The sequence below is a fragment of the Martes martes genome, assembly GCF_963455335.1.
Source record: "Martes martes genome assembly, chromosome: 7".
Lineage (NCBI taxonomy): Eukaryota > Metazoa > Chordata > Mammalia > Carnivora > Mustelidae > Martes > Martes martes.
The window spans coordinates 96760711-96784980 of NC_137894.1; positions in this window are offsets into that span (position 1 = coordinate 96760711).

Genomic DNA, 24270 nt, shown 5'->3' on the forward strand with positions numbered 1-24270 from the left:
TACCAAAACAGGGGTGGCTCATTGACACAGTCGCCCAGCGAGAGTCTGGCGGGGCGCCCGCAAAGCGGCGGGTGGTCGCGGGGGCGGGGGACGGACGCGCCGGGTCCCTGCGGGGAGGAGCCGGCACCGGCCAGGCGGGACCCGCGGGCCATCGACCCCTGCCTGCAGACCCAGAGGTGGGACCGCGGTCCGTCAGCCGGTGTCCCTCCCTGGGCTGAAGCCGGCCGGGCTCTGCCTGCGGCTGCGCACGGTGAGGTTAGTGTTTCCTGGAGCAGTCAGAACGCTCCTCTCCCAGCCCCGAAGGTTTGCGCGCGAACGGCTTCTGTACTGTTTCCCCTTCCTCTTTCTCTCTCAGGATTAGTATGGTAAGGGGGGAGGAAGGGAGTGGTGCAATTTTTTATTTTGAAAATGACTTTTAGGTCGACGTGGTGCCAGATGCGCCGTCCCATAGCCCCATGTCATGGATGAGGACACTGAGGTCCAGGGAGATCAGATGTGAAGTCTCACTGCTGGTGAGCTGCCAAGCCAGGTAGAGAACCCTCCTGCCCCACTCTCTGGATGTTAAGCTGCCCACATTTACTATTGTTTTCCCTTCTTTAACACACTGAAGCAAAATGTGGTTGATTTTTTCTCTGTTAAGAATTTTTTAAACTTGGCAGCGGGGGAGGGAGGGCAAACAAAGCACTTTCCATAGTAAAACAATGTCTTAAGCTCAACTGGGGGTCTTCTGGCTCTCCAGGGGAAGGTAATTTTGACTTAATATTTACTATTAATTGGAGTCCAGGCATGCATAACTCTGTAAAATTAGATGACACTGTGTAGAAACTGAAAATGTAAATGACTTTTCTGTTCAGTAGAGATGCAAATGATTTCTATCTGGTAGAAAAAAATAACCCCAAAGGTTATAGTTTTGTTGCCCTGTAGGACATGAACCAGTTTTGTATCAAACTTTGCAGCCTTCAGCATCCCTTTGAGTGCACAACATCTCTGTTCTCCTATCCTATTTTAAACGAGCTTTGTTACCCTGCAGATTCTCTCATTAATGGAGTAATCATAGGCACTTACTCATCACCTCTTGTCAAGGCTTCATGTTCCTCTTCCTCTATCGTCCCCCCAATCCACTATCAGTTGGAATTCATACTCAACACCCATTGCTGATGTTCTGACCCAAGTGGAGGGTATGCATGACATCAAGGGGACCTGGGATGCGTGCTCACCAACTCTGCAGAGTCAAAGACCTCTCTGTGATTGTCAGAAACACACTAGGACTGTCAAGAGTATACAAACAACACAGTACTCCAAGTAATGTGGTCCCCCCCCCCACCTCAGTTTAATCACGACATGTCTGTGATCAGAGGATGAGGGCTATGGCCTGCAAGACACCTACTCTGCTCTCAGCCCCTACAGAAAACCTCTGCCCATGCCCAGAGCCATGCCTGGGACCTCACCCCACTGGGCTGGGCACCTGGTCCAAGCAGCAGCCTACTTACTGATTGGTGGGCCAGTGGGAGCTCAGCCCAACTACACTCATGAGATCCTCTCTTGGCAAACTTGACAAGGAGATCCTAGAGGGAACCCTTGGTGGTAAAGGAACCAGATAAGGCAGGCATTTGGAGTCCTGAAGCAGCAGCTTAAATAAGCAGCAAGAAGAGCAGTGGCAGAGCCTGAAGGCCAAAGGTGGATAGAGACCGTGCTCATCCGGCCGGGAGCTGAAGTGTGTGTTTGAAAGTTGTGTTTGATCTTGAAAGACCTCTTGGTTCCTGACCTACATCTAGGACACTGTCAGGCTCCATATAGGTTCTGTTGTTCCTGTTCCTCCCAGGAAGTGAGCGTGTCCTGGGTTGCCATTAGACCTTTCCTTTGGTCAAGGGTCCTTACCTTCTTACCTGTGTGTGGCCTTCAAATCAACCCCACAGTGCTGGAGGGAACCTAGTCAGTCTCTTCTCCTTCCAGTTGAAAGACCTTGATTCATCCTCTCACCTTTTCTAATAACTTAAATAATAGCACAAGAGTCTTTATTACCTTTTGTTCAGCCAGCTCTGCCCAGGGACGTCAGGAATTTTCTAGGAAAGAGCAAGTTTACTTAGTTAAAGCTGTCCTCCCTTCTGCCTCCCACCATTCATTTAGGTTTGAGCATTCATTCATTCTCTCCACAAGCACATCATTGACTCCAAAATGAGTAAGACAACATTCACACTTTGAAAAAGATCACAGTCTTGCAAGGACAGGGTTAAGGGACTGGGGTCGATGCAGAAGTGAAGAGAGGGTGGGTGCTCCATGCACCCCCGAGGTGAGGGTGGGGAGGGGCACCCCCTTGCACCATGGCCTGCATTGGCAACTTTTCCTTTGGCTCTCGCAGGAACGCTGGCTTTCATGCCTCTGGCCTGGAATCACATGTAACCAAAGCCATATGTTCAACTTGGATTAATTAAACCGAGGCCTCAGAACATTTCTGCTGCTGCTTCTGATGCTTTTGCATTATACTATTTTAGCATTTGTTACTGTATGTCATTTGTTATGTTTAACCCTGCGGCCCAGATTCTATTAGTCTGTAAAGTTTAAATGGGGAGAGACTTCTGGTCTTGAATTTTCAAAACGAGGATTATTTTTGGTTTATTCCATGAGAAGCATCATGTCTGCTCCAGGTTGGACCAGAGAAGTTCCCAGTCGTGATTTTTCTGGGAGCTTCTGACTGTAATCTTTAGAGATTTTAGGAAATTGTGTAAGAAAAGGTTGTGCTATAAACTCAAGGTCCTGATCCTCAGTTCTTAGCACCAGAGTGCAAAAAACAATTCCCAATCCAGTTTCGAACCACAGGGATCCAGGCACCCACAGTGGCGCGGGGAAGGGAAAAAGAGGTGCTCTTTCCGGGAGTGGGTACCCGAGGCTTGCCCTGGCCCTAGGCAGACAGCGGAGGCCACAGGACCTGCTCTCAGGGCTGCAGAATTTTGCAGGGACCTTGGTGCTGCTGCTCTGGCTGTTTCCCACTCTCCTGCAAGGAACAACACAGTGCCGGGGATGTGACGGCAGGTTTGGGCATTTTTATTGGGGTGGTCCCGGTGATGAAGAGCCCCACACTGCAGGTCACAGTCTCAGCTTCCTCCTCCGCAGTACACACACAAACGCCTGCTCTTTAAGGTGACAGTGATGGGGGATGGGGGGCGTGCAAAGAGCCCATGAGCTCACTAGTTGGATCTCTGGGAATCATTGCAGGGAAGGGGACAGATATGGCCTTTCTGGTCCTCGTATCTGTAAATGCGAGCTGGGGCAAGCAACTTGCAGACCCGGACAGGACACTCCCAACTGTGAGGTCTGGTATCTTCCTTGAGACGGATCATCTAGGCATTTCCCTGAGGCTTCTTGTCCTTTTTTTTGTTGGGGGGGGGGTTTGAAAGCATGCTTCTCACCCCACGGAGTGCCGTGAGATCTACCGCACAGCTTACTGGGCTGGATCTGCAGGGAGCTGGGGTTCCCCTTGGACCCACCCAGTGCAGGGTCCTAGTTCCCCTTCCCCCAGCTCTCTGCATCCAGCTCTTGTGTCTGGAGAGATGGAATCGTGATTTCAAATAAGCGAATTACGATTTCAGAAGACATGCCTCACACATTTAGTGCCGAGGTCCCATCCCACAGTTCAGCTAATGGCCACTCCCTTAGTACTTCCCTTTCTTACCCCTTCTTACTTTTAGCTTGGAGAATCAAGAATTCCTAACTGCACAGGCTCCATCTTTCCCTTCCCCTTGTAGTCTCCCTTCCTGGGTCTCTCCCATGTGTTTGTCTAATGAAGAACACTGAAATTAGTAAGCCGGGTTTGCCTCCTGGGCAGGGTTTATGAAAGCCACGTGCCCCTGGATGTAACCGATTTAAACGCTTTGTTTTGGTTGCTCTGCACTGTCCCAATTTTTCTCGGGGCGCTGGCCCTCGCCTGCTCACTGTGTAGGAGGCCCTGATGAGGCCCGCCCCCCTGCCGCCCACTGTCTCAGGACTGACACATGATCTGGTCCTGGCCAGGTCACATCCATCCACCTGCCCATCAGCAGTGCATTCAGAGACAGGCTCAGGCTTAAGTCCGTCAAAGAGGAGTCAGTGTCAGGATTTTTGCTGAGACTCTTGGGAAGGCGGTTCTGGGTTTCTGCAGGGCTTGCTGAGCCTAAACGAGGGGTCCTAAAGCTGCTCGTGCCCATCTTGCTGTTGTTTGGGTGGAGAGAGCCAAGAAAGAAACCCACTGACCCCATCTAGGCCCCCGAGTCCCCTACGTGTGAAGCCCCTGGACTTCCCAGCTCTATGAACTGATGTCATTTTTCCTCAAGTCCATTGATTCGGAATTTATATCGCTTTCAATTTCAAAAAAAGACTTGACTGCTAGCTGGCCAAAGTGTATACTGATTTCTAGCCATCAAAGATGTGTTTCTCCAGGTAAAAGAGAGAAGAGAGGCAGGGGGAAGAGGGACAGAGAAGCTGGGTGGAAAATGCTGCCTTCCTGTTTTCTTGTTACTTATTGAAACCATTCCCCTCCCTTCCTCTTACCTGTCTCTACTGTGCTTCTGGAAACACACCCTTGGAAAGGAGGCTGAGAGACTTGCTCTGGTCCTGCAGAATCTGTAGACCAGATTCTCCCCAGGGACCCTTTCCTTGAGACTCCCTCCGGAAACTATTCTGAACCTATTCTGAACCCCCATGCCCAGTCCAAGCAGATCTCCACCAACCTCGTGACCTGGATCCCCTGCCCATGACTTGGAAAACAATTCTTGGGGCAAGTGTTCCACTTACAGAATCCTTCAGACCATCGGTGGGACAAGCAGCCCCATGGCCTAGCCAGGTGCCAGAGAATTAAGAGTCTGCTTTTGACAGCTGCACCATCCAGCCCTAAATGGTTTCAACAAGACAGAAATCTGTTTCTTTCTCATGAGAATGAAATCTGGACACTGGCTTCATTAAGTTGTCCAAACCCAGTATCTCCCTCTCTCACCTTCTCACCATCCCCAGCAGGGGCATCTGCATTCTGCTACTCCCTTCCCCACTGTCTCTCCCCTCCCATCCCCCACACCACTTCCACTTCCATCACTGCACAGGCATAAAGATGGAACCAGCAAGGGAGGCTGGGAAGGCACCTTTTACTCTGTATGCTAGCTCCATGTTGGAGGGGTCTGCTTTTTTTCTTTAAAAAGCAAGGTAAAATGGAGACTTGGGAGCCCTAAGAGAATGACCTAGGACCACCTGGGGAAACCTTCCCCATCATTACCAGTCTTTGATATTCAGGGGTCACTGCCTCAGGGAGTAAGGCCTCCAATCCCATCCAGGTTCATCAGTGCTGGCCAGACTAACAATGGCGTTAGAGCCCCAGGAAGCTGGAGAGCAGGCAAAGAGCCCTGTCCCTACTTGACCCTGTCTCAGCTGAGATCAGAGAGCAGCAGCTTTCTTAGGGGAAAAAATAGAAGTGGGGTGTATTTCTTGGTAGATTTCACTACCATTTGATGGGAAGGGCCCACTTATGAATAAGTGAGCTGTGGGATTCTGTGCAAGGTGGTTTGATCCCAGAGCTCCTCTTACAGCTCCCGAGAACTAGAGATGCACCGGCAGACCATGCGACAAACTGTCTTTAGGGAAGGACCCCAGCCTCCCCACTCACCGCTTAACATTTGCAGAGCTCTTAGAATGTCAGTTGGCACTTGGTAGGAGCTCAGTAAATATCAGTGGAATATAAGCCTGAGTATTCTGGGGGAGAAAAAGCACTTATTATCACTTATTTTATGAAATATATATTACACATCTACTATGTATAAGGGATTGATCTAAGTGCGGTGGAGGGTCACAGAGATGAAAAAGACACCATCCTTGCCCCCGAAGAGTTTACAAGTCTAACAAGCTGTTGTTTCAAAAGGCTGTTTATTTCATGTCGACTGTCAAAACAAAGCAAAAAATGATCCAGCAAAGCTGGAGGTCCTGTTTCCTGTGCTCGTCCTTGTGTCTTTGAAGAGGCTGGTTTCTGAATCCCCATGTCTGCTCCTGGAGGAGATGGTAAGGAGTCAGGGTAGGTCACCTGGGCTGAGGCTTGGGGAATCACAGGCAGAACACTGGCCTTGGAAGCAGCAGCGTTCTATTTGTTCCCATCACCTCCCACATCCTAGCTGAGTTTCTGCCTCAGTTTACCCCCCTCCAGGGTGAAAGCTACCACATTTGTTTCTTCCCAGCTCCCCCTCTCCCTTGCCCACTGTGCTGATGCGAGCAGTGATATCGGAATCACGTGGAGCTTCCCGAGAACTGGTTTTAATTACATCTTCCTTGGGACTACTGGGGAGTAAAAGGGCTGTCCTTTCAAACTGGCTGTTTGGTTTTGAATTCATCTTTACACAAGCTCCTCCCAGGAAAAACAACGGAGGAGGGGACAGAGGGCAGGATTAAATACCCAGGGGAGAGTAAAACAAGACAGCAGAAGACTTGGGAGATCAAAAATTTGAGGGCAGCTGTGATCTCTGGACACCCTGTGCCTTGGGCAGCTGCTATCCCTACCCCAGGGGCCACTGTCCTCCCCACTGCACCAAGTTTACGAAGGCCTAGATCAACAGGGGCTTCAAAATCACCCACCTTTGTGTTACATTCATTCGGTGACTCCTCCATTCATTCTATATTCATTCAATGTATATTGAGCACCAACAGGTGCCATCTGTACCCCCATTTGCTAGCAGGAAGGGTCCGCATCTGTATCAACCTTCTGTGCACTTAGTTTCATTTCCCAACAGTGATTTTGGACTTGACGGTAGATGTTGCTCAGAACCTTTTCTGAAAGTCGTGTCTCCAGTTCTCAGGGTGGGGCCCACTTCTCCAAAGAAGTCCTGTACATCCCTGGCCCAGGGCAGCACCCACCTTCCCTGCACATCCTTGCAGGCATTCAAACCCGGGAGGCTCTCTGCGCAGCCATGGGCTGTCCCCAGGGTAGTCAGAGATGCCTGGCTAGGAGCAACAAAAACTCTTTGTGTGGATGGGGCTGTCACCTGACAGGTCTGAAATGTAACTTCCTCCTCTGAGGCAGGGGAACTGAATCTGAAAGTCTAGAAGGATGGGTCATAATGAAGATAAAACTTAAAGGAATAAAAGGAGAGTTTTGTACTTTGTGATTAAAAGAAAAAAGATTTTTTTAAAAGATTTTATTTATTTATTTGACAGACAGAGATCACAAGTAGGCAGAGAGGCAGGCAGAGAGAGAGAGGAGGAAGCAGGCCCCCCACTGAGCAGAGAGCCCGATGCGATGCGGGGCTCGATCCCAGGACCCTGAGATCATGACCTGAGCTGAAGGCAGGGGCTTTAACCCACTGAGCCACCCAGGTGCCCCGGAAAAAGATTTTAAAAAGGAACAAGAAGGAAGCCCGCCTTGACGCTCTTGTGTGTGAAATTGACGTAAAGGTTTCCGTTGACTGCAAGGTCAGAGTGAACCAAGAGCTGAATTCGCAACTGGAAACCCAAACAACCTTTGCCTGTGTTGGCAGAGTCACAAGTGTCTAGAGAGGGAGGTGGGAGCCCCCTGGGCTTGTCAGGGGGCAGGCCATATCTGAAATGTTGAGGCTTAGCTCTGGGTGCACACTTTAACATCCTGGCAGGATCCCTTAGGAGGATGGGAGTGTAGAAACCATACCACATGAGAAGCCACTGACATTCAGTCTATAAAAACAATTTATGGACATAACTTTCTTCAAATAGTTAATTGGTCCGATGGCAGAGGGAGCCCGGAGGACTGAAAGTTGAGAAGGGTGACGTCATTCTCAGATCATAGACCCTTTCTGATGCAGACCTCTGGAGCTTCCGGACCCTTCACCTCAACATATAGGATTTGCATCTTCCTGCATCCTTTCATTTCCTCCTGCCTCAGAAGAGTAGTCCCTCATCCCTTAGGAAGTTCCCTTCATCCTGTCCTGTCTCCCACCTCTAGGACACACCCCACCAACTACCACCCTTCCAGAATCTTTAATTTTCCCTTCTCCACTGGCTTCTTCCCACCAGCCTGCCACTATGAGGAAGATAAGGATTTGGGTAAGTATTATGCATCAGGTGCAACAGAGATTTCCATGCCATTGATTCATCCAAAGAAGCAGGTGATGCCTCCTCCATTTAGAGAGGAGGAAACGGAGGTTTGGAGTTGTTCAGGGACATTCCCAAGCTCACACCATCCAGGTACGTAGGTCTCTAACACTCTCAGCTGTGCTTGCCTTCCCACTGTTAAGGACTGCCCTCCCTTTCCAGCCCAATTCCCTTAAAGGAACCTCTTGTGTCTACAGCTTCATCTCCCACCTGTGCTTCGCGGCTCTCAGCTCCCCAAAGGTCATCAGTGACCTGATGGTTCATCCAGCAGCCTTTCCTCAGAGGTCACTGTCTGACCCTTCTGAGCACTGTCATTGCTGGCCACAGCCCCCACCCCCACCCCAATGTATGGCTGAGCTCACCCACTCCCACCACTCCACCTCTCATCTTTTCATCCCCCATCCAGGTCCCTCCTTCCACGTGTCACCAGTCATCTTAAAAGGATCTGAGGACTCAGTTGAAGCTGGCAACCAGGGATCTGTGAGTGAGGTTCCCTGGTATGTGTGGGGGCAGGAGATGGGTGCATAGAACTGAGCGTGCTGCAGGGCACTGTTCCCTTGATCCGGCTGTCCTCTCACTCATGTTGGGTGGAGTTATAGGGGAGAAACAAAAGGACCAGGAATGGGGGTCAGCACAGTCTCAAAAAGCAGGGAAAACGGAGAGCAGAAGGCAGTGCTGAGGGAATAAGATGTGAAGTTCAAGGAGAAAGCAGGCTGAGCCCCTGGGGAAGGAGGACCGTGATGAAGAGCAGAGGAATATTGCCGGAATTACCGATGTCAAGGAACTGACCTTCTAGATCGTTGGCCAGCTCATCAGAAGCCTTAAAATCATGGCAGGAGATGGGTTTCACTTTCCTGATTCATGCGTGCATCCCACGTGAAGCTGGGTCCTCAGCAGCAACAAGATGTTGTATCCCTTGGGCTTGTCTTCAGTTTTCTAGCTTGCCAGCATTCAGCAGTCCTGCCCCAGTTAAACAGGACCACAAATCCAGGGCTGTGCGGAGTGGCATCACTCCAGGAGCCCCCCCCGCCCACCACCACCACCAGAAAACCACTGACAGCACCTGGGCACGAAAGCACTTATTGAATGAACAGATGACGAATACGTTCGTCTCCCATGCGTCTTACTCCAGTTCAGTGCAGCAGTGTTCTTCGAGCAGCCTCGGAGGTCAGGCTGTCCATGAGGGACTGAGACAATCAAGCTGGGAAAAGGGAGCGGGAAACCGCGCTGCAGTCCAGGTGCTACGGTCCTCGTCCTCATGGATTCTAAATTAGGGCAAAATCTCAAGAGGCTTCCAGACAAAGCCTTAAGCTCCCTCTTCTGGGCTTGGCATTTGCAAATTTCCTTTAGAACCCCAGAAACTCTTTAGCTTGATAAAAAGACCGTCGGAGGATATTTGGCCTTTCTCTGGTGAATCTAGTCCAAATGTGTGCACCTGGGACAGAGCTGTTGCTGGGCCCTGAAGGGAAGTCCCTGTAGGCTGTCCCCAAGACAGCCCCTCTGGTCTCTCCCTTCTTGCTCCCCAGATTGGGAAGGGGGCATTTACTGCCGATCCCCTCTGCTTCGTTGCTCCTCTCATTTCAGAAAGGGATCCGAGGATCTCTTTTCATTCACATAGAAACAACGCTTATCTCCAAAACTCCTGGAGTATTTCTCAGAGACCTATCTCTCGACTGTTTCCATGAGCACTAAGAACTAGAGCATACAAGAGACTTCTACTTTCCAGAAGAGAGCAGGATGAGAACCTTCCAAGGATAGCCTCAGACCCCTACTTGCTGTTCCCACAGGTAGGTAGCTGGTTCCCCTTGTCCTCTGAAGCACCAAAGCTTCCTCAGAAAAGGGCTGGGGATTTAGCTAGACAGAAGCATAGACTTGGACAGCTGCCACCACAGCTCTGCCCTCAGAGACTTCCAGAAAAGCTTCCCACTCTGTTATTTGCCTGGGTGGCCATTAATGTTCCCATGGTAGGCCCTGGAAACCCAAGCGAAACTGGAACATCCAAGTGCTGTGGGTTCAGTTGGGGCTGCAGGCCCCCTCTGTCAGCACTCCACCCCTCCCCCCTCAAACACAAATGCAAATCTAGCCTGCAGGGAAGAAGCCAAAGAAAGAAGCTTGGGGCACTGGTGGGGGGGGGGGTAAATCCCTCTGCATAGAGGCCAGTTTTGATATGTGGCTAGAGCAAGGGAATCCAGAAAGACCTCTGTCAGAGTCCCAGGACTCTGGTTCTATCTAGACTCCCCAGGTCATCCACCCTAAGGAGATCCCCTGGCATGGGACCAGCTAGGGGAAGTAACTGGAATCCTGGGGACACATTCGTCTACAAATAGGTCACACGATATTGTCAGAAATTCAATCCAATCCAGGATTTACAGATTGGAAGCGTTATAGATTTATGGCTTCTTTTGGGGAATCAAATAATCGGAAGATATGGTTCGCCAGGACTCTCAAGGCAGAACGAACTGCGTAGACAGAGTACATGTCTGACAGTTCTCCACACCCCACGCTCCCTGTGACAGCCCTTACACCGGGCCAGGTGCCGTTCACCTTGCACTGCTGGTTTTTTGTGTTTTGTTTTTTTAAATAGTGGAACAGACTTCTCTATACAAAATTAGCCACCGGAAGTGATTTTCCGCACTGGACCTACTGGTTCCTACTGGCATTTGAATCTGCGGGCCCCGATCCCAGGCAGCTGAAGAGCAAAGACTGTTCTAGTCTCGAGGGACAGAAAATAAACCCGAATGACTTAGACAAAAATGAAGAGAGGCGTTGGCTGGCTCCTGCAGCTGGAGGAGTACCGGGCAGCTACAGAGGTGAGGGAGAGGGCGCAGGACTCGCAGAAAAGGCCATGCAATCTGCCAGGTACTCTCCCAGCTCTCCCATCTGCTGGTCTCAGCTGGTCTTTGCATGTTGCCCTCATTCTCTTTCAGCAGAGATGCCTTGGTCATGTGGAGAGGACTGTGGCCATTAGAAGCCCCGATTTAGAAATCCCTATAGGAAAAAAAAAAAAAAAAAAGAGCGTCCTTTCTCCACTTCTGAAAATCAATCCCAGGAAGGGATGCCAGCTTCACTTGGGTCATAGGCCTTAGATCGGCAGGATGTTTTCTTTTTCAATCCAATATGTAAGTAGTTTGTCACTATTTTCAGTAGGTCACAAATATTACCTTATTTAATCCTTATTTTTCAACAAAGCCTATGAATTAGTTCAATTACTCTCTCCATCGCAAAGGGAAAAAAGCAAGACACAGATAAGTGGTCTTCCTAAGGCCATGGAGATACCACTTGGCAGAACTGGAATTTGAACCCTGGCAGTCTAGCTCCAGAGTCCATATTTATGCCCCCATGTGATGGTTGTACAGGTTTGCATGGCCTCTCAGGGAGCCAACACTGGACTGAAACAGAGCATGACCTCACAGGTGACGTGGAGGACAGCAAAAATCACTAGCTGTCAGAGTAAATGGGAAACCCATGGGGGCTCATATCTGGTGGACTCGGGGAGTGGGTACTCTGACAGCCCCACTGGTCCACATTTGCTGGGGGAGGAGCAGTTCCCCAGCAAAAGAAGCCTAGGAAGGCAGTGAGAACGTGTGACCATCTCAGGAGCAGCCCAGGACAGTCATGGCTACAGCATCTGTCTAGCTTTGTGCTCCCTAAATAGGTCTAGATGTCCTCTGGGAAGGATATTCTGGCCCATGGACTCTTTTAAAAAAAAAAAAAAAAAAAGAGAGAGAGAGAGAGAGAAAAGAAAAGATTTAATCAACCAAACCGTAAAAGACAAACAAATAGCTTAATATCAACCACACAAAAAAGGCTTAAAAGGAAACTCTCAATCACTATTCACATGCTCTTAACATCTTCTAACTCCTTTTTGAGAGACCCCACACAACTTACCTAAACTTTCTGAATCTGTTTCTTTTAAGATTTTATTTATTTGAGAGAGAGAGAGAGAAAAAGAGCACAAGCAGGGGGAGCAGCAGGCAGAGGGAGAAGCAGACTCCCCGCTGAGGAGGGAGCCTGATGCAGGACTCGATCCCAAGACCCTGAGATCGTGACCTGAGCCAAAGGCAGACATTTAACCAACTGAGCCTCCCAGGTGCCCCTGAATCTGTTTTTTCCAACTGTAAAGTGGGAGCAAAGGCCTATCCAGGTTGTTAGGAGTTGGAGAGATAAGCTGCCATGGCTCATGGTACACAGAATGCTCTGGAAAATGGTTGCCATTAAGGAGCTAATTTTCACCCTGCCTCTCGGGGGCAAGTGTCATTTAGAACTCTCTGCTCTCACTTGCAGCCATTTCTAGTCTCCCTCTGAGAATTAGGCAGATTCTGCCATCTCTCCTAATTTAGCCTTGGTTTCTCAGGATAAAACACAAACCCCCTTCCCCCACCCCAGGTAAGAAGCCTTGAAAAGGGCAGTGAGGGCCGTGTGCTGGATATGGAGTAGGGTCTGGGGAAGGTCTGAGGGAATACCAGCTCTCACGATGACATGTGGTGGCGATAAATAAGATGATACAAGAAGGGAAAGGAACAGGAAGGTGTGGGGCACAAGTTTGAAATGGTTAAAACTCTGATGGCTGCATTTTGGAATTAAAGGAAACTTCGAGAGGATCCAATTGAATGGTTATTCAGTCTTTAATAAAATCTTGCCCAGAATCAAAATCTGCAAAATAGATAAAGGCAAGCCGTCCTGGATAAAATGAGGGCTTGGGGAGCAATTCCTTTGGCCTCCATGCAGGGCTCCTAGGAACAAAGTTTGAAAACCAGATCTGGGTCAGTCCAAGAATCCAACACCACCACAAACATCCACTCTACTTGCACTCCCCAGATGAATGACCTCTTTCATCATCTACCCCCAAACTCAGTGTCTTAAAACAATTTTATTTGCTCCTGAGTCTGCGGGTCCATCATTTGGGCTGAGCTCAGCGGGGGGGCTCTAGGGGTGACCTCTGCAGCTGATCATTTGGAAGCACGAGGGGGTCTGGACAGGCTAAGATGGCTCACTCACACTTCCAATAGTTGGTGCTGGCTCCCTGCAGGGCGGCTTCTCTCCTAGGAGAGCTACCCTGAGACTTTATATGTAGCACTGAGTTCTAAGAGGACAGTATTAGAAGCTGAAAGTTCTCTAGAGGTATGAGGTAGGAAGTCCCATAATATCACTTTTGCCACAACCTACTGGCCAAAGCAAGTCACAAGAGCAGCTCAGATTTAAAGCCAAGGTGTGGAGAAATAGACTCTTGATGGGAGGAATGTCAGTCACATCTGAAAGAGGTGCTTGGACAGGAATGGGAGGAATTTTTTTTTTTTTTTTTTTTTTGCAAACTACCACATCTCATTTTCTGCAACCTTTTTTCACTAAGCTTGGCATATCTCTGGTATACGAAGATGACAACTTGTAGTGTATGTGGGTGAGTGTGGCAAACTGTTATTATATAAACCCTCTCATTATTCATTCTCCACTTCTTTCTTATCTGCAGAAACTTAGTTCTTTTTTTCAGGGTGGCCTTGTGTCCAGTCACAAATATTCACAGTTACAAATATCAGATTTCCTAATAGCTGGAACGACCACATGACCCAGTTCTGGCCAGCGAAGGTAACCAGAGGTCTCCTGGGTGGGGTCTCCAGGAGAGCTGTTGTTTCCTTGATCAAAGGGAGCAAGCTCTCTGGCACATGTCTTTTGAGTTTTTCCCTGCTCCCTTCCTGTCCCACTCCAGCCTGGCCCCCATATGCAACACTTAGGGGTTGGAGCAGCCATTTTGAAATGGTGAGACTGGATGACTAGAAACACAAGAAGCCTCATCTCCAGTGGCATCATGGAACCTCTTCTCTGGTCATGGACACCCACCTTCTGAGCTTCTTGTCCGAAAAAAATAAACCCCACTTGGTTAACTCAGAGCTGTGGTGTCTGCTTCTGAAATAGGGAGTGATGCTGAGAGGAGACTGGGAGGGAGGGCAGAAGGCTCACCATCATGGGCAGTGGCTATAGGGAGACACCCCAGCTGCTATTTACTCCAAAAGGAGTTTCTGCCTCTTGCTGTGCTCATGTGTGTTTTGTGTATTTGGATGGGCCTGGGTCTAGACATAAGTGGTTTGGGTATAGGTATATAAGGAAATACTGTATTTTTTGCAAAAATTAAAATCAAATTGGAATCCAGAGTTCAAAAGGCTGAAATAAGAAAAAAAATAAGTTCAATGGTAAGGACTATAAACTCTTGTACTTAGTTTTTTTTTTTTTTAAAAAGAGGTCAGCATTGGAGAGCTTAGTTTCACAGCCTGAGGGTTGGAGTTGACTGCAAAGGCTTCGAATGAGCTCAGAGTGAGCTGCGAGTGCCAAAACTTCTGGCTTACCCTCTGACTGCGATGATTATCAAGGATCCAGAACGCTGAGAGCAGACATCCCTCAGCGTGCATGGTCCGAGGACCGGGGTGAGCGTTGTGTCCATCTTATGACTGACAAATGGAGCCCAGCCAGAGAAAGACCAGGATGCCATCCGGGATCTGGGAGAGGTTAGCTTGGACCAGAGAAGACATGGAGGAGCCCGAAATGATAATTACTGTAATAAGCCATCTATCGCCGAATACAAACCACACCTAAAACTAAGTGGCTTAAGCCAACAATAACCATTCATTTGCTCAGGATTCTGCAGTCTGGGCCGGAGAGAGTTTCCCCGCCCCACGTGGCGCAGTGGGGTGTGTTGGGCTCGGTGACACGTTTGCAGCCAGCAAGCAGGTTGACTGGGGCGGGAGGAGCCGTGATTGCTTCCCCGGCAGGTCTGTCACTGCGGCTGGGGTGACCGGAAGGGCTGCGGACTGGCTACGCCTCTCTGCTCGTTGGGCCCTGTCAACCTGCTTCTCCACCTGGCTCTCATCCTCAAGGAGGCTAGCCCAGGCTTCACAGCATCTCAGGAAGTAAGACCATGAAAGGGGAGGTTACAAGGCTTTTGAGGTTTGAGACTAGAATTTTTGTCACATTCTAGTGGACCCAGCAAGTCATAAGACCCGTCCAGATACAATGTGAAAAGGGACCACATAAAAGTGTGAATTCAGGAGTGTGAATCACTGGGGGCTATTTCATAGCAGGCTTTCAAAATAACTAATATCTGGTTTTTCTGTAGTCTTTATGGTTTACAAAGGACGTTTTCTTGCACTCTTTATGTGATCATTACAACTATGTTGTTTATGGAAAGTGGTATGCTGGTAAAACAAAAAAAAATTAAAAAGTTCTGTTTTAGGGCACTTGTCACTTATTTTCCTTGGTGTCAATACTCCCACCATGGCTCATTTCAAGCAACCAACTTGAGATCACTGCAAGCAGAAGTGAGAGGAGGGACACTTGGGAGCAGACAACACACCACTGTAGACAGTGCGGAGTGGTTACTACCTGCAAATGAGGCGATAGGACACTCTTGAAATTACCCACAATGGATAGTGGCAGATCGGGGACCCAACCCAGATCCAAACTTTATGCTTTGGGTAGAACATCACCCTATCTCGCAGCAGTTTTCTTCAAACATTGGAAGGGTTGCTATGGAGAAGGAGGAGCAAGAGTCTAGGTGTCCTCAGAAGGCAAAAATAAGTCCACCTGAGTAGATTTCAAAGAGACCTTCAGTGTAAGAAGGTCAATACGAACATGCATTCTGCAGTCAGTCATCCAAAAGAGAAGGAGTGGCTTAGTGCCGTAGTGTTGTCCCTATCGAAAGTGTCTGTCAGAAGCTGGACCTTTGAAGATTTCTGATCAGGCGAGAGATTTAAGGTTGAACTAGAGAGCCTCCCAGACCCCATCTAAGTCTTAGATTCTGATTGTAAGAATGTTCTGAACTCCCCAATCTAGAATCATTCAATGTCCTATTAAGACCAAAGAGGGTGAGAGAGGAGGAGAGGAGAGAAGGGAAAGAAGGTGAGTGTTACATCCTGGGAGGAGCTTGGTCAGAAGAGACATGGCACCCCTGGAGAGGTAGGTCTCCTGAATGTATTCAGGTTGGAAAATGGGTCTTCAGTAGGGTGGCCCTGGTCCAAGCGACAGAGCTGTAGGACTCATAACATGGAAGCACAACTTATTTTATTCACGTCAACTCCAATGACAGAGACCACCCCCAGACGTGAGTCTGAAATGGAAGGTGTTCTCAGGATAGCAGAATGGAACTATTGATATTGCCTGGCTCTGGAAACAATGCTAACTGGGCCTCTTTAACTTTTGCTGAGGATTCAGCATTTAGTCTCCGGCTCAGGCAGAACCCACTGTTCCCGCCCCTGGCCCCCACATTTGCTTGCAGGTCTGGCAGTCTTGGGCACTTCCCCCTCAGCCCTGGGGCTTCCTGAAGCAGTTCAAGATTCTAGCTTTAAAATGAGAACCACAAAACTGGAAGCTTTCCCAAAGAAACAGCTCAAAACGTGAGGAATAAATCTCCCCATTTGGGAATAAACACCTGGGATGTTTCCTGGGATGACTCAGGCGTCACCAGCCATGCCAAGAAATTACATGGGTAATCATAAAGCCTGGGAGCTTCCAGACCGTTACTGAAGTAGATAAGTCATCTCAGAGAGAGTCCTTTGGCTCAAAAACTCTACAAGTCCATGCATCTCTGATTTTGAGGAGCTGCTATTTCCCGGAGCTAACCCCAAAGAGAGGAAGACAAGTTGATGGAGCCAAGCCTGGGCCTGCTCCTTTAGCTGGCAGCTCCCCCCAAGTGGGACCAGCCCCATCAGAGACTTTCAAAGATGCTTTCACATCAAGGTTCCCAGGTTTCCACTGAGTGACATGCTCCCTGAAGTCCAGTGGGTCCATCCCCCATGTGTAGAAAGGTCTGGAATGGCTGGGCAGGATGTGGAATAAGAAAGGGGGAGGTAGGTGTGCCTGAGTGGCTCAGCAGGTTAAGCATCTACCTTCAGCTCAGGTTATGATCCCAGAATCGAGTCCCATATTGGCTCCCTGCTCAGTGGGGAGTCTACTTCTCCCTCTGACCCTATCCCTTTCATGCTCTAATAAATAAAATCTTAAAAAAAGAAAGGGGGAGGTAGGGAAGCAATGATGGTCCCCAAAGCCGCTTCCCTGTAGACACCCTGAAAAACCTTTAGAGAGGAAGGACCCACCATCAAAGTACACACAAACCAGTACCAGCTCTCAAAACCAGGGCAACCCTCTCCTCATTCTGAGTGCCCCCAGTTGTCTTTGTTTTGTTCTTACACAGAATCGGGTCTGAAAACCTTAGTGAAACAGAGCATCAGCTATTAAATTAGAGCTTCCCATTCCCATTTCCTCACTCATCAAGTGACAGGACTTGGGCCTCCACCCTGATTGTGGTGGAACTGGGCCTGAAGCCATCTCTGGGGTCCAGGGCAGAGGCTGCTTCATGAGACCCAAGTTCCTTTCCGTCCACTCCTTCCCTTCTCCACGCTTCCCCTCACCAACCTCGAACCATGAAAATCGCAGACCACAGTGCACTTGGGGATCATGCTCATTTGAACACCCGACTTTACAGGAAAGAAAGACCCAGAGACAAGAACAGAGATGCTGACTTTGCAAGGACACTCAGCTAGTTAATAAAAGAGTCACTTGTTAGCCAGTTCATACCACTGACCTTTTCAGTACAAGACCCTCTGCCCCACTTCTCTTTCCCAAACAAGGTGTGGTAGCCAGCCTCCAAGATGGCAGCCCTACCCAGGCATCGCCTTTCTCCCACAAGGGTGGTCTGTGTGAATAATGGAATACAGCAGGTGGGATGGGATGCCACTCCTGAGATTAGGTTATAAAAACTGTGGCATTTGCCTTGGGCGCTCTCTCTTCACTGCTCTCTTATTTTTCCATCACTTAATCTGGGGGAAGCCAACTGCCAGGGGCAGGCAGGCTCGGACAAGCTCCCACAGTGGGGACTGCAGTCGCTGGCCAACAGCTCGTGAGGAGCTCAGGCCTGCTGACAACCACGTGACTGAGCTCCCCCGCAGACCTTCCCCACCTGAGCCTTCAGGTGACAGCCTCTGCCACCAACAATAGCACAATGGCAACCTCAGGCCGTGAATTGAAGACACCGGCCAGCCACGCCTGGATTCCCACTTCGTAGAAACTGTGAGAGGATTCATGTCTCTTGTTTTAACCTGCTAGTTTGAAGAGTAATTTGTTGTATGGAGCAGATAAACACTGGGGTTTTTTCTTGCCCCCCCACCCCTTGGAAAGAGGGACAACAGGAGAGAAAGAGGAAGGCAAATCCCAGTTTACCAGTCAACAAGACCCTGTCCTACACGATTTTAGGAGATGAAACTGTGGCAAGTCAGGGGGAAAAAAGGGAGCTTTAGTGCAGGATTTGGGGTCTTTTTAGGCCTGAGTGAAAGGATTCCAGTCGCTAGACCGCTAGAACGCACAGGTTCCCTTCACAGAGCCGAGAGCCTGTGGCACGCACCGGTGCTAACCGGTAAGAGGCATCACGTGCAAACCTTACGAAGCTTTAGCACTGGAAATACTCTTTGGTGGCTGTTCTGTGACTTAAGGGCACCCCCCCCCTTAAGGGAAAGGGGATTTCCTGTGCTTCTGGCTTCCCCTCTTGGGGATGGGGTCGGGCTGGAGTTTGTGTGTGCCGTTTGGAAAGGCTGGGTCCTCCCCACCCCTCTTCACTCCCGCTGTGGAACAGCCCAGCCCTATCTGCCCAACAGACACATCCAAGGGAAGTTCTTTGAGAGGTGCCTGAGCAAGAAGTCTCCCACAAGCACACACATGCCGCAGAATATTGTCGCAAGCGCTCCTTCTGACAGGCTTTCTCATTGGAGGGTCCAAAACTGGAGGGTCCTTATGCAACAGTCTATCCTACGCACTCTACCCTATATGCTCAGAAGTGAGCTCGGTCTTGTTTTCTCTCCAGAAAACCTATAGCTGGAAGCATAACGGGCTTTCCTGTGCCCAGAATTTGTTTCCTAAAATATAGCTAAACTAGGTTAATGCCTTTTTTACTTTTTTTTTTTTTTTTTTTTTTTTTGCCCTTGAAGTGTAGATTCAGAGCCCCTAGGAAACTTCCTAGCTTCTTATTTTAAAGCTACAAGAATACAGCTCTACCTTTGCTTCAGGAGGCATTATCAAGCAGACAAGCCAGAGCTGGGCCTGACTGACTCTCCCGGGTGGGTGGGTGGGTGAGATGGTGAGAGAGAGAAAGAGAGAGCAGGCAGGCAGGCAGGCAGACAGACAGACAGACACCAGGAGCATAGGAGCGTGCTAGCGGCTAGGGTTCCGCTTAGGGATGCCAAGATGGCTCCCCGTATTTAACAATGCCAAGTTCATTTGCTGCAGCTGGGGGAGGGCTGGAGGCACTTTCAGAACTATTGTTTGTGAGCCAACAACCTCATCTCTCCAGCTGTTCCTTAGTCTCTTAAAGGGACAGGAACTAGAAGAAAATGAAGAAGTTGGGGCCAGAAGTCAGTTTCCGCCAACAGGAACAATGGATGCAATTGTGTTTCTCACGTAGCAGCAACTGCCCTCGAGAAGGATTAAATGAAAGTATGTGCATGCTGTCACCATCATGAGAATCTCACCATGGGAACTTCCGGATGTACTTTTTGGGAATCTTAGGGTACTGGGAAGACCATTCTGGTAGAAGAGAGATTCTATAGGAAACTCAGACAGGGGCCAGTTCTTGGGTGACCCCTCTAGGCAAGAGAAAATGCAAATATGTGCTTTCTTCAAAACCAAGGCAGGGAATGATGCTGTTAGAAGGTCTTCATTTTAGTCCCTCCTCTTTCTTCTGTCTAGTATTGCTTTCTCTCTTCAACATGGTGTCTGTGTCCCATTTCTCACGACCTGCTACATTTACAGATCAAAAGACAAGGTTCTAAAAATTCACTGAGCCAACTCTCTCACCTCCGCTGATGACTCTCAGGTATCTATCTCTAGTCCTGACCTAATTCCCAAGTGCCTGCTGGAAATCACTAGCTAGATGTCCGCCCTACCTTAAGTTCCACTTTTACTTATTTATTTATTTGACAAAGAGAGAGAGCGCAAGCATGGGCAGGTGGAGTGGCAGGGAGAGGGAGATGGAGAGGGAGAAAGAGACTCCCCACTGAGCAGAGAGCCCCATATGGGGCTCCATCCCAAGACCCTGGGATCATGACCTGAGCCAAAGGCAGATGCTTAACTGACTCAGCCACCCAGGTGCCCCTTAAGTTCCATTTTTAAAAAGGATATCCTTCTCTCAAAATGGCTCCAACTCCCAGCTATGATAAGCTAGTAAATAAGAGATACATTTTTTATTAAAAAAAAATTTTTTTTTTACCCTTACTCTCTTTCATTCCCTATTCGACCCTGTTCCCAAAACCTGGTACATCTTCCTTCAAAATGGCTCTTGAAGTCTTCTCGTTTTTTCCGGGCCTTCTCTTGCTATCCTGCTTTAAGTCTTCCTTCTCTGACATCTGGTTCCTGTCCCTACCTGTCATCACCTCTTTGCCTCCAGCACTCTCTCTCCCATTTATTTGAACACAATGTGATCTTCCTATCAGGCAGACTAGGCTAGGCTGTGCTGAATCACACATGACTCCAAAATCTCAAGCTTAATGCAATAAAGGCTGACTTATTTACATTATAGATTCATCATGGATTTGCTCTGGCTCTGCTCCAAGTTGTTGTCGTTCTGGGACCTAAGTGAAGGAATGGGACATTCCCTGTTTGAGACAGTGTTGTTCTCAGTGCATAGGGAAAAGAGAGCAGATCATCAAAACTTTTTTTTTAAGATTTTAAAAAATTATTTATTTATTTGACAGACAGAAATCACAAGTAGACAGAGAGGCAGGCAGAGAGAGAGAGAGGAGGAAGCAGGCTCCCCACTGAGCAGAGAGCTCAATGTGGGGCTCGATCCCAGGACCCTGGGATCATGACCTGAACCAAAGGCAGAGGCTTTAACCCACTGAGCCACCCAGGCACCCCTGATCATCAAAACTTTTGCCTAGAAATAGCACAGATCCCTTGTACCTTCCATTGACAGAAGTGTCACATGTGCAAGTCTGATGTTATCTAGGTAGGGATGTGTTAGCCTTTCACAGGGAAAGGAAACGAATGATTGTGACGAGGTCGGCCGGTCAGCCACAGGACTCGTTCCTGAATTTCAGTTTTCCCCTTCTCCCCATGACTCAAATGCTGTGTGTTGAAACCCCAGCCATCTCACTGTTCTGCTTACTCTCTCTGGCTCAAAGTGATTTTTCTTTTCCGTGATCTTTAGTTAATTTTATAATCAGTAGCCCCCATACTGACTTTTAGGGGTCTACCTGCCCATGGCCCTTAAGGTGGTCTTATGATCCACTCTCCTGGTCACAGCTCACTGGATCTTCAGGACTAGCAAGTGACCCCAGGATAGCCAAAAGGCAGGCTCACAGAAGCCTAGGGGCTGGGCCAATCACATATAGAAAGAACTATAGAGCAACTAGCAAAGGAAGGAATATACCACCTGGGGTGGTCATTAGGCCTAAAAGGAGGCCTAGAGGTAGAGTCAGGGCAGGTGGGTGCTCTGGTTGAGTAAGCTGAGGTTGGGAGAGAACAGAAGCCAAAGGAACAGCAGAGGTAGCCTTAGAGAGAGGAGCCGGGACCCTAGGGGAGGGGGCGGGGCCTTCCCTGAGAGTGACAGGGGCTCGCCTGTCCTCTTGTCTTCTCACTTCCAATGCCGAGCACATGGGGTCTTACAATAAATCCTTCTTTTCTTGAAACAATTTGAGGGACCTCTGTTTTTAGTAACAGCAAATCCTAGTTAAAACCACCTTGAGTTTAGAGAAACCTCACTTGACAATTTGTTTCACGTGGGTTTAGTCTGACCCGCCCATTTAGACTTTCGGCCCCCAAAGCAAGGCACACATGTGTGTTCTCCAGGAGCCCGCCTTCGTGCAGCACAGGCTTCCGTACATGTTCTACGAATGGCTTGTGATCCATGTCCCATAACTATCATCATCATCATCTTCTTCGTAGCCAACTCTAGAAAATCAACCCAAAGCATTACTGCAGAACAAATGAGAAAGGAAATACACATTTCCTTGCCCAGGAAACCGTTTCTGTGACCCCTGAACACAAATTTCTGGGCCCTTCATAGCTGATGTGCTGTGGACAGTGGGCACAGAGTAGACGTTTCAGAACATTGCATCCTGTCTCCAAGCCTCTCATTCAGCACCATCCCCCCAGAGCAAAATGCTGGGTCCCAGATTCAGCCTCTTAAAAATGGGGTTAACATTGGTTAAGGTGAGAGGAAAATAGTCAAAGTGACGAACTATCAGCTGAAAAAGAAAGGACACAGATGTTTCCTAGCTGCAAGCCCTCACTCTGCTTAACAAAATGCCCCGTGTGCTCAGATCAGCCTGATGAGATGCATAAAGTGAGTGCATGTGGGGAGCCCGCTGCTGGCCACTTGAGCCACTGGGCTACTTCCACGGAGCCTTCAGATAGCCTTTGTCCCTCTTTCCCCATCCCTTCCGTCTTCCAAGCTCCCAAGTGGAAAACAAAGTTGGAGGAACAGGAGGAGAGTCCACATACAGCTTTCTCATGGGTGTGTCTGTGCACACACAAGAATTGTTTAACACAGAAAGCTTTTCGTTAGGGTCTGACAGGATTGTGCACCACTTTCCCCCCATCTAGACATCGATTTTCTTCTTCTTTTCTTCAGATTTTATCTATTTATTTGAGAGAGAGAGTGAGAGAGAGAGCACACAAGCAGAGGCAGACAGAGAGGGAAAAACAGACTCCCCTGCTGAGCAGGGAGCCTGATGCGGGACTCGATCTCAGGACCCTGGGTTCATGACCTGAGCTGAAGGCAGAGGCTTAACTGACTGAGCCACCAGGTGCCCCGACCATTGATTTTCTGCCAAGAAAAGGAAAGAAAAAAAAAAGGATGATAGAGATAAGTAGACGATAGATGATAAAGAGAGACAGATTCACAGCCGGCTCTCTCCCGGTAACATCAGCACTTCCTTCCTGGGAAGGGTCCTTATTTCTCATGATTCCCAGCAGGTGAGCAGAAAAGGCCCTTCTTCTGACCTCAGTATGCCACTGGCTTCTGCAGGGAGAGAGAGGACCACCCGAGTTTCTTGTTAAGTGGAATGACCAAGAGAGACTCCGGCTGTTCTCAAGGTCTTCATATCCCGACATGAGGCACCAGGGAAATCAGCTGAGACCAGGGGCTGTTCCCAAACTCCTCTGTTAGTTGGCGTTTCAGGGACCACGTGTCCGTTTTCTTGGGCTGTCCTAACAAAGTACCACAGACTGAGTGGCTTAAACAACAGAAGTATATTGTCTCATGGTTCTGGAAGCTACAAGTCCCATAAAGGGTTGTCGGCGGGATGGTTCCTACTGAGGGCTGTGAGAGGTAGTCTCTCCCTTGTCCCTCCCCCAGCTTCAGCTTTGCTGGTGATTTTTGGCATCCTCTGCTTGTAGAATCATCACCCTATCTCTGCCTTCACGTTCACCTGGTGTTCTCCCTGTGTGTCTGTCTCCAAATTTCCCCTTCTAGGACTTACGTGAATGACTTCATTTGTACTTGATACCCTCTGTAAAGACCCTGTCTCCAAATAAGGCTGCAATCTAAGAGAGTGGGGTTTAGGACTTCAAGGTGTGTGCGTGTGTGTGTGTGTGTGTGTGTGTGTGTGTTGGGTTCGCCATTGAACCCACCCCAGGTCTCCCCTCATCTGACCCAGCATGCGAAGTCTGCTCTCACTCCACCGGCCTTGAGTTTTACAACCAGACACAAAGACCTTCTCCCTCTTGACCTCTTGGACTCAGTTAGCCAGAGGCTGGGGAAACAGCCTGATTAAAGCCAGCACTGCTTGAAAAGCTCAGAGCAGGGAGTTTGACTAGAGCCCTTCTAATAATTTTTGTGGTTTTTCCAAATTGGTGCACGTTCTCAGCTTTGCCCACTTATCTTAACTCTTTAAACCTCTTTGGGAAGGGTGGGAGGGAGCCTGGATAGGCTGGCTGCATCCCTGAGTTCTGTGTGACTCTCTGTGGCAGACCTCCTGTCAGGCAGCCGCTAAGGGAAGGTAGCTGGAGCTCAAGAACCTTTGACTGTGAGCCTGTCATTCATGGAGCTGGAAACACAGAGGTCAGGCCTAGGTCTGGTGTGGGAGTTAGGAAAGAGGGGGGTACAGGGGCAAGTGGGGGACCAGGGAGGGGATAAAGGGGATCAGGAAAAGAGATCTGTTATTATTACAGGCTTTTCTATAAACTAGGTAATTTGTGGGTTGTGCAGATAAATGTTCTCTTCCT